This window comes from Oryzias latipes, chromosome 17 (genome assembly GCF_053564925.1).
Source record: "Oryzias latipes strain Hd-rR chromosome 17, Olatipes_Hd-rR_3.1".
NCBI classification, from domain to species: Eukaryota; Metazoa; Chordata; class Actinopteri; order Beloniformes; family Adrianichthyidae; genus Oryzias; species Oryzias latipes.
This window is the reverse complement of record NC_136253.1, coordinates 13772239-13785172: the sequence shown is the minus strand read 5'-3', so window position 1 is coordinate 13785172 and position 12934 is coordinate 13772239.

Genomic DNA, 12934 nt, shown 5'->3' with positions numbered 1-12934 from the left:
CGTTCCAGACCTTCCCCTTCCTGCTGTGTCTGCTCCCCACACCTGTGTCTGCCTCATCATCCCTGATCATTCCCACCTGTGCCTCCCCTCCTCATGTATTTATAGCCTGTGTTTCCCTTTGTCCTGTGCCTGTTTGTCATGTGCTTTCACCTGCCAAAGCTAGCTTCTCTCTTGATTAAAGAAATTAAATCCTTAAGCTCTGCATCTGAGTCCAGTCCTGTGTTCTGCCTTGTCAAACTCAAGGTTTACAGTGGAGGTCACATCCCTGTTTTAGGCCAAATTACAGTACCAGTGAGCTATGGACAGGAGACCAAAGAGTTATCCTTGTTAGTAGTGAAAGGGGGTGGATCAATTTTGTGTGGTAGAGATTGGTTAAAGGAATTCAGTCTAAACTGGCAGCAGATTAAATCACTAACTTCACCCTCATGTAAGTCACTCACAGAGGTGCTGGAGAAACACTCAGAGGTTTTTACAGATGAGCTAGGCATGCTTAAAGACATAAAAACAGCAATAGTGGTGAAACCTGATGTGACGGCCACATTTTGTAAAAGCAGGCCCCTTCCATTTGCTATGAAAGAGCGAGTAGAAAGGGAACTTAAAAGACTGGAAGATGCTAAAAATAACCTCTCCAGTGAAGCATAGCGAATGGGCAGCACCCATAGTGCCCGTTCAAAAAATAGATGGATCACTCCAGCTATGCAGAGATTATAGTGTCAGTTAACCAAGCAGAGACTGAGTCGTATCCCTTACCACGTTTAGAGGAGCTGTTGGCGATCCATAGTGGCGGTAAAATATTTTCCAAGATAAACTCAGCTGCAGCCTATCAGCAGGTTGTACTCGACAATGACTCAAAAACATATATGACCATCAACAATCATTAAGGTGGGGCTGCACGGTGGCACAGTGGTTAACGCTCTTGCCTCACAGCAAGAAGGCCCCCAGTTCAAGTCATGAAAAACAACATCAATGGGGGTGACCTCTGTGTGGAGTTAGCATGTTTTCCCCGTGCATGCGTGGGCTCTCTCCGGGATCTCCAGCTTCCTCCCAACATCCAAAAACATGCTTCACTGTTAATTGGTCACTCTAAATTGTCCTTAGGCGTGAATGGGTGTGTGATTGTGGACATTCTACCCTGCGACAGACTGGCAACCTGTCCAGGGCATCCCCTGCCTTCGCCCAAGTGGCCAGGATAGGCTCCAGCAGCCCTGTGACCATAAAAGGGAATAAACAGTATAGAAAATGAATGAAAAACACTCATTAAGGACTATATGTATACAATCCACTTCCTTTTGGTATCAGCTTACCACCTGCCATTTTCCAGCATATCATGGACAATCTGATGAAGAATTTACCAGTTGTAGTTTACCTGGATGATCTGCTGGTCACTATAGAGGAGGCTCATCTGTCAAACCTGCAAAAAGTCATACAACACTCAAAGTGTGAGTTCATCAGGAAAACTATTGAGTATTTGGGACATGAACTGGATGAGCATGGTGTCAGACCCTAAAAAGAGAAAGTGAGAGCCATTCAAGAAGCTCCAGCTCCTACCAATGTCAGCGAGTTACAGGCTTTTCTGGGATTATACAATTATTATGGGAGGTTTGTACAGTAACAAAGCACAGTGTTAGCAGCTTTGTACAAACTGCTTCAAGCAAACGTGACATGGAAATGGACAGAAGAGCAAAACACTGCCATCCTTAAATGCAAGGCATGGCGATCAGCTACGAGAGCGAGCTGTACCTGCGGCGGACCCGGTGGTCTTGACAGAAGAAGCAAATCTGGAAGTGGAGAAGAGCTGTGGGAGTTCCCCACAAAAGGGAGATTTCCCTAAACAGTCACCTGAGCCAGTGGTTTTGAAATAAAACCTCCCATTAGATTTCAGACACGACATTTAATAGTTTCTTTTTGAGATTGATGGATGGATAGGACAGAGCGTAAGAAGACTGTTCCGTCTATTTTGAAGAAATTGATGATTTTCAGCATTTTTAGTTTTTTTTCTTATGCACTGTTAAGATAACGGCCTATGTTGTTAATTTGTCCCAGTGAAAAGGGAAGGTAATGTGGCATACTTGTTCATAACTCTAAAGTCTGATTTTATTGTAAACTGTATGCACGCGCCTCATTCGATGCTTGTGGCTGAGTTGTATCAATGGTGGAGTAAAGAAACAACCTGAAATAACGTCTCATCATTCAAAGATACCACACTTCTATTAAAAAGTAACTGAAATATCTCTGAAACCATTACTTTTCATTTACAGCAGCTGGAGAGCGCCCCCACATGGCTGTTTAGGAACTTCCCTGTGTTAACAGATGAGAATCATTGATATTTTTCTCTAGACATAAACAGTGTAGAAAACATTTCAAGCAGCTTCCAGCATCAACATGAGTTCATCATGGATCACAGAGATTCATCAAGAAACAGAACATGAATTGATACTTGTGTATTTTCTCCACAGCTGTTAAACAGCAGATAACAGTGTGTGTTTGTGAGTTCAGCATCAAGCTGAGTGTGTTTGTGGAACATGAATGTGTTGGAGTGTTTGTGCATCATGTGACCCAGATTCTCTTCATCTGCTGTCAGATTCAAATCAGGAAGATGAAACCACACAGCAGCTTCAGCTGAGCTGTCCGTCTGCAGCAGCAGTCTTCTCTGTGAGCTGCAGGGGCTGATGGGAGCTTGGAGGAGGAGTCCCAAAGAACGTGGTCCTGCTCTCATCTCACAGCTCTCAGGTCCTTCTTTGTCCTGAGCTGCATCAGAACACCACTTCTCCTCAGGTTGAGCAGAGGAAACACGGCTGAACAAAATGCTTTTCCTCCCAGCTGCTGCTCTGTGCTGTCTGTGTTCAGGTGAGTGTTTGCAGCCAATCAGGAGCCAACCAGGTCTACCTGGAACAAACACTGTCATCCTGACCTTCACCTGTCTGTCTGTGTCTCTGCAGCACTGGTTGCCATGGCAGCAGAACTGATTCAGGAGGATTTAACATTGACCAGGAGAGTTGGTGAAAGTGTCTCTTTCAGCTGTGGAGGAATTCAGGAGTGTGGTAGCAGCTACAGATTATGGTACCAGAAGAAAGAAACAGAAACATTCAGACTGATTCTTTGGTTTCGTGAAAGTGATGGCGAAATAAGGAAAGGTTTTGGTCATCCTCAACAAGATGATTTCACAGCTGAAAAAACCCAGAGTGGATCTGAATTGAAGATCAATCAAGTCAAAGTGGATCATTCAGCCTCCTACTACTGCAGCTGCGTGAATAAAGATCTCCACAGTGAGAAATGATCCCTGCAGGCTGAACAAAAACCTGCAGATGAACAGATGTTAGTGTTTGTGACAGAAAGAGAGCAGGAAACCACAGCCAGGTTCACATGTTTCACCTCCATCTCACACAGACTCACAAACTCACTGAACTGAGGATTAAGGCACCAAATGAAAACACAATCAAATCAAATCAAACTTGATTTGTAAAACAAAAAGTGATTTTTATGACACACAGTTCAAAGTGATTTACAGTTAAAAAATCAAGACGACAAATAAAATTTAAAACATTAAAAGTAAAACCCACCCCATTGCCCCCCCCTTCCCCTCCATTGACACATTGACCCCATGACCCCACACACAATGAATCCAGACATGTAATCATGACTGAAGTTCTAAAAGAAACTCATGGCTTGACTCTGCAGGAAATGAAATGAAATCCTGAAATCATGAACCTGTTCTAATTCCTTTGTTCCTTTGTCCAAATGTGTGGAGAATAAATGATCTCTTTCTGAGTTTCCTGAATGCAGAAACCAGAGTGACAGCTTCTGCAGACACAGAAACTCAGAAATCAGTGAGTCTGAAAAAGCTGAGCTTTCAGTCTGCTTTCAATGCAGTGATTAGCAGCTGCTCAGAGAAACACGCAAAACAAAGAAGACTGTGGATCTGGCAAAGTTCTGACAATCTGTTTTTTTCCAGATGATTCCTTGATGGACTGGTCACCATCTTCTGTCCTTTTGTCCACCTGCTAAACCTCCAGAAAAGTCCACATAGCTGTCAATGCTTAGTCAGCCTTTAGAGAATCATGTCAGATGATTACATTCAGTTTTGTTCATTATATCTAAATCATTTTTGTTGATTTATTTTTAGAGGGTAACTCAGTCCTGTCTGAACTTCATCTGATTGATTCTCCTGTTAAATATTGTCATCATCAGTCTGCAGACATTATTCTACAAATGTTTACATTCCAGCTTTTAGCAAAAACCTTCTTGTCTTTTCTAATCTGAGCTTTATGTTTTGTCTGTTTGGTTCTCAATTCTTATTTTCAGAGGCGGTTCTAGTCAGTCTGGTGCCCTGGATGATAAACTGGACCCCCCTAGCCCCGCCCCCAAAGAATTCAAAGCCTACATACATAAAAATACAAAGTATAGAATTTATGTTACTTTATTAACTATTAAAATAAATTTAGTTATATACTGAATTCCCAACTAAGATACAGTATGTCAGTTAGTTCACTCTTAACTTGAAGCTGTTTGTTTTCTTTTTAAAGATTTCTGGTAAAAATCACATCAGAACAGCAGAAAAACACAGAAATAAATCCAGCAATAAGCTAAATAACAATACTAGTCTATTTAGGTGCAAATATTTATTAGCCATTTGGCAAATGGTCCTTAAATCATCAGGTTGCATTTGGTGTTTACTGAGTGTTAATTTCAGAAAATGTCTGCTTATCTTTTTCTGTGGAGCTTTTTTTCATCTTTTCTGTCTAAACCAGTGTTTTTCAACCTTTTCTGAGCCACGGCACACTTTAACCTTAAAAAATATCCCGCGGCACACCAGCATCCAAAAATTAAAAAAAAAAAGGAGAAACTCATTGTCTGTATTGATCTACAGCCCCTCCCTCCACAATCTCACATGCATTTTTGAGATAATTGTTGCAGAAAAAGCTGGAAACTGCAGCTGTTTTTTTCTAAAAGATGCAATAAAAGTTAAGTTAGAAGATTTAAAAACAGTTTGTTGTGTGTTTGTTGGTTTCAAGACGTTTAACAATAGATCTCCTTGTGCGCTGTCACTCTCACAACCCAATGCATCATGGGAGATGTAGTGCATAAAACGGCAAAAGATCGCTTTTCGGAGCTTCATTGTTTTGTTCACTTGTTCCACGGTCTGACACCGGATTCTGTGGAAAGCTACACCGCTAAAGACGAGCTTTAGCTGGTATTTTTGTTAGAACTGAGCGACTTTACGAGCTAAATCGGGACAAGGAAGTGAAGACTTTAACCACTTCTGATTGGTCATACTGATGACATGTGATTAAGCCCCCCAGGGATGATTGGTGGAGACAGTAAAGGGACGGGACTTTTCCAAAATACAGCCGAAGGTGCAGCTGAATCGCGGTTTGTCATTCTTATCAAAATGTCTTTAATAAAATAAAATAAATGCAAAGAAAAAGTATATTATGATCTTTTATATTCCTAACTTCTCAGTGTTTTATCAGGGCCTGTTTGGATGAACAAAGAGCTGATTTCCTGGAGATGGGAAATGTTTTTAGATCAGTTAATGAGGGCAAATTCCCACGGCACACTTGACCATCTCCCACGGCACACTAGTGTGCCGCGGCACACTGGTTGAAAAACACTGGTCTAAACTGAACACCTGATGTTTTCTTAAATCTTTTTTTCTTTGTCCACAACCTGACAACCTTTAATAGACTTTTCTGTCCATCAAATAAGACGAGTGAAGTGATGGATATAAAATCATTTTGACAAAGATTATCATTTATTATGGTCCGTAGCATTCACAGACTGTAAGGACCATATTGTAACTGAAAAAACACTCAAAAAGGTTCAAAACATCAAAAAAAAACACGTCCAAAGTCGCTCAAAGCACAAACTACATGGCAATTGTGTAATGCAACAAAACATCACTGCAAAAACGTCAAAATTGTCATCGCAAAAATGACGACAAAAACACAAAAAGCCCTCAAAGGAAGGACATAAAGCCAAAAAGACATGTCCAGCCATAGTAAAAGACAAGCCGCATTGAAATAAGAAATCCTAACCGCAAAAACTTCAATAGTGTTTTTCAAATGTTTTTTTATTCTTCTTTCTAACGGCGTCTTTGACATCAAATTTGACCCCCGCCACATACCAGAAAACTCACCAAAATTGGCACACACCTGGGATAAACGTGAAATGAATTTTCGGCATAGACAAACATACAACACACCTTGTGGCTTTAATTTATTAATTACATTTTCATTGTTTTACATGATCCAGTACAGTCAATAAAATACACTCATTTTCTGAATGAAAAATGATTCATTTCCTTGTTTGGAAGCAGCAGTGTGCTGTGGGTCTGGAATCAGAAGCGGTGAGTCTCATCCTCTCTTTCCTCGTCCTTCTACCTGCTTTCCCTCTCAGAGTGAGACTATCTGTTCTGTTGACTTCAAGTTGAAGTCTACAGAGTTGAAGAAACAGTGATGAAGCTGTCAAAGTCTTCATCAATCTGTTAGTGAGAGTCAAGCTGTTGTTGTTGTTGTGTTTGTAACATTCATTGATTCAACTCTAAACAGGTTGTGTTTGTTAAAAAGACCCAAAGTTTGTGCAGAAACTCAGCTTCCAGCTCTTTGCTCCAAACATCTGGATGCTGTTTTGTGACCTTAAGTCTGATCAGGAAATTCTTTCAGTTTAGTGAAGTTTAGCAGGAAAATAACAAACATTATATTTGTCTCAAGCTAAAAGTCTTGATGTCAAATTAATCAGAATTGAGACACAAAGCTGTTCTAACGTCAAGTAAAAATCCCTGATAAAACAATGACTATAAAAAATGACAAAGAAATGGAACTTTTGTCAGAATCTTGAGTGTTCATGTGTTTCATGTCTTTAGGATCACGTATTTTTTTACAATCAGGAGGAAAAACCACCACTGTTGGGTTAAAACAGTGCTTCTCAATTATTTTTTGCAAGGCCCCTCCCCCCTAGGAATAAGAAAATGTTTCACTACTACTGCGCGGCCCCCCTGGCATCGCATCGTGCCCCCCACTATTTGAGAAGCACATCAGAATAACAATAAGGAAAGAAAGACAACAGACCAAAGGTACCTTTTTACGAGGAGAACAGACAGAGATAATACCCAGCAACAGTCTCTCTCCTCTCTGGTGCATATTCTGTCGCCTCCTTCTTTATTAAGTTTGTTGGCTTTTCCCTAAATGACGATTTATCGTATTTCGGGCAGATACTCACTGCAGTGTTTTTCAGGTAAATACCCTAGGGCGGTTCAGTTAATTAACTCACCTGCTCAGCGTCCTATTTAAGCCAGGTGCGCAGTTGTTCATTCTTTCTTACCTTCAGCGCTCATTCTTCGCCGGTCTCCGAGGCCGCGGGTCTCCGTCTCTTTCGGCATCTTGCTGTGTTCCCCCGTCCTTCGGATGGATGATCCCCATCTTTCTGATGTGGGGTTTTCATTTCGCCGCGTCTGCTCTCCTTAATTTCTCCTCCGATCCGCGGGCGGCTGACGGCGCGCAGCGCGTTCGTTTCGCCGCGGTCGCGTGCATCTGCAAGGGGTGTGCTTTCCGCGATGTTCGGGATGTCCGTGCCCCCCGATCAGGAGTAGTCCGGGTCTTCTCGTCTGCCGTGGTCACCCCAATTATCCACGGTGAGCGTCGTGCGGTACTTTTCCCGTGTAGTTTTCTATGGCTGCGTCTCACTTCCTGTTTACTTCGGTGACGTCACGCCCCTAAGGACCCTGGGAATTGTAGTTTTGACTCCGGGTCCTTCATGATGCACTTCTGATTCCTTTTCTGCTGCGTAGTTCTGCGTCGTCCGGTTGTTTTTTCAGGGGTTGTGGGGTCCTTTCTGTGGTTGTGAAGGCTGGCAGTCCTCGTTTGGACAGGTTTCTCATGCTGGCTGAATTTATCGTGGCTTTTAGCATTTGTTTTCTGTTGCTGTTTTGTTCTTTGGGAGCTGTGTGTAAATCTTATCTTTAATTTGATGCTGGCTTTATTATTATTATGGCGATTCTTCTGTTTGTTTTCCTCGTTGTTGTAGCTGCTGGTTAGTTAGAATGTGAATCAGTGTCTCTTGGACCCGTCTCTGCTCTGTGGACATTTTTCCCTATGATTGGTCTCTCTTATGCAGCGTCTATGGCTCATTTTATTCACTCAGCGATCGTCGTTCATTGCCCCCGCACATTCTGCATCTGGTTCTGCTTCGCCTGTTTTTCCCCGCTCTGTGTACCCCAGTGGGTCCTGCCCTGTCCTCAGGGACTTGCGTCGGCCGCATTAGTGAGTGTGTCGGTCTCGTCGCGGCCTTGTTTTCCCGGCTGGACAGTTAATTTGTTGTTCTCTCTCTAGTTTGGTTGGAGGTTTGTGGGGGCTATGTGATGGATTCTTCCGGGGCATCGTTTTCAAAGCCGCCACTGAGGGTGGCCCCTAGGAAGTGTTCAGGTTGACGTGACTTGATCTGGACCTGTTAGCGCCTCGCAGTTAATCTTCTGGGCATCAGTGGCCTGGTTCCCCATGCGCCTTCAGGATTAGTATACATTTTCTTCAGCTCCCCATGCTGTCTCCACGATTTTCCTCCGAGCGCGATATAAGGCTGAGGATGACTGTCACTGATGGTCTCCCTGTTCTGCCTCTATGCCTCTCAGTGGCGTCTATTGGCCTTCAGTTGGCGCTCGAGGTGTTTGCCGGTTTGCCTTTCCGTTGTCGTGGCAGTCCTCATAAAATCGACTTTATTATCGCCCTGTACTGGATATTTGTAGGCGCTTGGTGCCCTTCATTTTGCATGTTATTGATGATTTCTTGGTGGCCAACTTTCCTTTGTATCCTTGGTCTTTTGAATCTCTGTGGAAAAACTTTATTTTCAAAATTGGGTTTCCACGTTATCTATAATGTACGGTCCTCCACCCGTCCGGATTTATTTTTCTTCTATAGATTTGGGTGGTTCATTGATGCTTGTCTCTCCCCATTATGTCATCTCTAGCTTTTGTGCAGCATGTCGTTTATTCAAATTTTGGTTGGTTATGATTCGTCAATGATTGGCCCACCTGACATTTGCTGTAGCTTTGGTCCTATGGTCATCCGTTCATCTTGCGTTCTTGTCCTGGGTAGTTCGATCCTGGGCCACGTGTTCCTGTTCTGGATTTTCGTGTTTTGCGTTTGATCTTTCCCTCTCTATGCCTGGAGTGGTTTTGTGATACCTGTTGTGTCTTCAGGCTCCCTCCACTTGTTCTCCTGAGTCTGCGCCTTCTGGTTTGGGGGAAAAGGATTTAAGAGGAGTGGTTTGTGTTTGTCCGGCCGCCAGAATCTACAGCTCTGATGGTTCTTAAGGGGTCGTCAGGTTATTTCATCCTTGGAGATTATATTAAGGCTGTTTCAATATTGAATGATAGTATTGTGTCATAGGTTGACTTGGTTAATGTTTAAATAACACCTTGAGCAACTTCTACCCTGACCGTAGGAAATGTATCACTTGCGCTCTCAAGCTTAGTTCAAGAGTTAAATCTTGTGTCCACAAGTCAGTCTTCTATCTGCCTTTTCTAAGCAGATGACACTCTGCTAGATGCATCCCCATTTAGAGGCTTGTTATACTCCGCCTCTAAATGCTTAAGGTTCAGTCTAGCAAAAATACTATCAAAACCTATGATCCCTCATGGCTCTCAAGTTCTCTTTTGCAGTATCCAGTCGCCCTTGGCTAAATAAAAAATTTGAGAACCACTAATATCAAATACAAGGCATCAAATCCAGCCGAGCTGTAATCCTCTGCTACGTGGGATGTTGACCTTCCTCATCTACAAATCTCCTTGGCTACTCTTCCCATCTACCACTCCTCGATGGCCTCCTGAAGGTGCGTCCCTCTGAAACTGTCAAAGGTTACTTTTCTCATCATTGGATTATATAAAAAATTGGTGTTAAGATTTCGTGCAGGTCATATATTTCACTATCATTTCACTGTTGGAATTTGTAATTATGGTGGTTTCTAGGGTGCGATAAATCCACAATGGGTCTTTACCTTAACTATCTACTAAATTTCACTTTCTCAGATTTGTTTTTTAAAAGCACTGTTATTTAATTTATCTCAATCATTTTGAAACTGATCAGTTTCTGGGTTATTTATATATTCTTTTCAAGACTAACACTGCTTTGTTTTATCTATGCATCGCATCCTGAGCCTGCGAACCCCTACGCCCCGATCAGCTTCTCCGTTTCCAGGAAATGACGTCACCCATGCATTCCTTGATCTGGTGCTGCAACGATGACTGCTCGACGTACCTATTGCTGCACTGAAAGTGACGGGGCGTTGGACCTCCACTGCATTCCAATGACACTTCTGACTGAATTAATTAATCAATGTCAACCGCAGAATGAATGTAAATTCTTCGATTATAGATGTTAAAAGAAAATTATAGCCAGGTGGAAGCCTCAAAAATTTAGGTTGCTCTAAGTTGTATCATAGTATGCGCGGAGCTCGAATCTGGTTCTTAAGCTCATTTGTTTGTAGTATGCCAATGAAGCATAGTATATATGGGCATTGAACTCGTTCTTAATATTGGGATGGAACCTCATTTATATGGATGTTCCTTGAGCGCTTATAATTGGTATGCCAAATGGAGAAAATTATGGCTATTAAGCTCGTTCGTGGTACTGTCGTTGGGAGCTTCGAAATAATGGATGTTACTTAAGCGCGTGTATATATATATAGTTGCCAAAATGGAAGAGTTTATGGCCATCAAACTTGTTCTTAGTTTAATAGAAGTTTGAATAATGGCTGTTAAGCATGTCATACGCCATCGGAAGCTTTGGATTGGATGTTAAGTTAGTGTATCATACGGGTTGTTTGGCGGTTTAAATTATAGTTCTGCACAGCGTTTTGCGGAAGTGAGCTTACGTTCTAAGATCAGGTATAAGTAATTTTATGTTGGCTCCCCTTTTATTTCTTTCCCTCTCTCTTTCAGATAGTATGTTCCTCTAGTGGTTTCCACGAACGGGACCGACCCTACGGTCAATGGTGCCGGGTCACACATAGCAGATCCACTAGATAGCATGTCCCCTTCGTGGCGCTGTACTCGAACGGGGCGGCCCAACGGTCAATGGTGCCGGGTCACACATAGCAGATCCACTAGATAACATGTCCCCTTCGTGGCGCTGTACTCGAACGGGGGCGGCCCAACGGTCAATGGTGCCGGGTCACACATAGCAAATCCACTAGATAGCATGTTCCCTTCGTGGCGCTGTACTCGAACGGGGGCGGCCCAAACGGTCAATGGTGCCGGGTCACACATAGCAGATCCACTAGATAGCATGTTCCCTTCGTGGCGCTGTACTCGAACGGGGGCGGCCCAAACGGTCAATGGTGCCGGGTCACACATAGCAGATCCACTAGATAGCATGTTCCCTTCGTGGCGCTGTACTCGAACGGGGGCGGCCCAAACGGTCAATGGTGCCGGGTCACACATAGCAGTCATACTGGGAAATGAAATGAAAATGGAATGCTGCCGAAAACACACCCCATTTTATTACACACTGATTATACATTCACATTTTCTCTTCTGGATGATTTTAGTGTTGGGGGTTTTGTTACCCGAAAGTTTTATGGAAATTTTATGGAAGTTTTATGGAATTGAACGGAGCCTTATGCCAAACGAAAATATGTGAATGCCAACTTAAAGAATGTGGAAAAAATGTCAAATAAATATTTCTTACTGCAAGAGTTGTCTGACTGAAATGACGATTTATCGTATTTCGGGCAGATACTCGCTGCAGTGTTTTTCAGGTAAATACCCTAGGGCGGTTCAGTTAATTAACTCACCTGCTCAGCGTCCTATTTAAGCCAGGTGCGCAGTTGTTCATTCTTTCTTACCTTCAGCGCTCATTCTTCGCCCCACCCTCCTCCCCGGCTTCCACCTGTGGGCTCCGTAAAGGGGGGTTTTGTTACCCGAAAGTTTTATGGAAATTTTATGGAAGTTTTATGGAATTGAACGGAGCCTTATGCCAAACGAAAATATGTGAATGCCAACTTAAAGAATGTGGAAAAAATGTCAAATAAATATTTCTTACTGCAAGAGTTGTCTGACTGAAATCTAGTGGGAGATGGTCAGGTGTGCCGTGGGAAATCACCCATTTTCACTGATATAAAAACATTTTCCATCTCCAGGATATCAGCTCTGTGTTCATCCAAACAGGTCCTGATAAAACACTGAGAAGTTAGGAATTTAGGTTAGAATTGGGGAGTGTTTTGGTAATCCACCTGATAAGAGAAAGAAAGAAGATAGAATGTGGATGAAAAGAAGTTTTAATGTTGATTGGAAATGAACATGTATAAGACAAACTTATAGTAATGCTGCATTCATGTGGTGTTGGAATGATCAGAAAATGACTATCAGACTCAGAAAACACACATGAACGTCAGAAAAACAACAAATCTTCCAAAACCACATGAATGCAGAACAACTTTCTGCATCTAAACTAAAGTCAAGGTCAATTTGTAATGTTCCATCTATGGGGAGACACTGATTTTGAGCTGTCAAAGAGAACCTCCAGATTTCTAACAGCAGACTCGTGCTGGATTGCGCTCTCTGTTCAAGACCCGAGGAAGGGAGGAGCGGCTGCAGCAGGAGCGCCCAATCAGTTACAATGTGCTTCTGTTTCTGATCATATCATGTAAATATATGTGCACAAACAGCAGGGAAAGTTTGGCCCCCTGTTTGGCCGCCGCCCCAATGTGAGGCATATGCTGCATACCCACCATATGAGAGTCCAAGAAGTACAATACATTAAGATGGAAAAGCATTTAATTGAATGTGAGTGATATGATATTTAGTTAGATAAAAACATAAATTTGAGTTGTATAAACAATGATTGAGTTTTATAGACGTAAGAAATTAGGTTGAATAAATTTAACTCCATTACTTGTTACCAATAGAAGTAATTCATTTAAGTTGGATAAGTTATATTTATAT